The sequence below is a fragment of the Arachis duranensis genome, chromosome 9 (genome assembly GCF_000817695.3).
Source record: "Arachis duranensis cultivar V14167 chromosome 9, aradu.V14167.gnm2.J7QH, whole genome shotgun sequence".
Lineage (NCBI taxonomy): Eukaryota > Viridiplantae > Streptophyta > Magnoliopsida > Fabales > Fabaceae > Arachis > Arachis duranensis.
Genome location: NC_029780.3, coordinates 93647019 through 93648208, shown reverse-complemented (window position 1 = coordinate 93648208; position 1190 = coordinate 93647019). Strand labels below are relative to the sequence as shown.

Genomic DNA, 1190 nt, shown 5'->3' with positions numbered 1-1190 from the left:
TCATTCTCTCTTCCTATTCTAATTATTTATTTATTTACTAACACTTCTCTTCATCTCAAGAATCTGAACCTATCTTCACCCTTGTGTTTGGATTCTTAACTCTTCTCCTTTCTTCTATTCCTTTCTTCTTCTACTAACATAAAGGAATCTCTATACTATGACATAGAGAATTCCTCTTCCTTTTCTATTCTCTTCTTTCTCATATGAGCAGGAACAAGGAAAAAGGCATTCTTGTTGAAGCTGATCCTGAACCTGAAAAGACTCTGAAGAGGAAACTAAGAGAAGCTAAATTACAATAATCCAGAGACAAACTTACTGAAATTTTCGAACAAGAAAAGGATATGGCAGCCGAACCCAACAACAATAATGCAAGGAGGATGCTTGGTGATTATACTACACCTACTTCCAAGTTTGATGGAAGAAGCATCTCAATTCCTGCCATTGGAGCAAACAATTTTGAGCTGAAACCTTAACTAGTTGTTCTAATGCAACAAAACTGCAAGTTTCATGGACTTCCATGAGAAGATTCCTACCAGTTTTTAATTGAGTTTTTGCAGATCTGTGAGACCGTTAAGACTAATGGAGTAGATCCTAAAGTCTACAAGCTTATGCTTTTCCCTTTTGCTGTAAGAGACAGAGCTAGAACATGGTTGGACTCACAACCTAAGGATAGCCTAGACTCTTGGGATAAGCTGGTCACGGCCTTCCTGGTTAAATTATTTCCTCCTCAAAAGCTGAGCAAGCTTAGAGTGGATGTTCAGACCTTCAAGCAAAAAGATGGTGAATCCCTCTATGAAGCTTGGGAAAGATATAAGTAGATGACCAAAAAGTGTCCTTCTGACATATTTTCAGAGTAGACTATGTTAGATATATTCTATTATGGTCTGTCTGAGTTCTCTAAGATGTCATTGGACCATTCTGCAGGTGGATCCATTCACCTAAAGAAAACACCTGCAAAAACTCAGGAACTTATTGAAATGGTTGCAAATAACCAATTCATGTACACTTCTGAGAGGAATTCTATGAATAATGGGATGCCTCAGAGGAAGGGAGTTCTTGAAATTGATGCTCTGAATGCCATATTGGCTCAGAATAAATTGTTGACTCAGCAAGTCAACATGATTTCTCAAAGTCTGAATGGATGGCAAAATGCATCCAACAGCACTAAAGAGGCATCTTCTGAAGAAGAC

General features: G+C 38.0%; 1 non-coding gene across 1 annotated transcript; it reads right to left on the bottom strand.

The window, feature by feature from the left end:
• Positions 1–740: 740 nt before the first annotated feature.
• LOC127741811 (small nucleolar RNA R71) lies at positions 741–844 on the bottom strand. Its single transcript, XR_008003016.1, has one exon. It is a non-coding gene; the product is annotated as a small nucleolar RNA R71 (small nucleolar RNA).
• Between the last annotated feature and the right edge of the window lie 346 nt (positions 845–1190).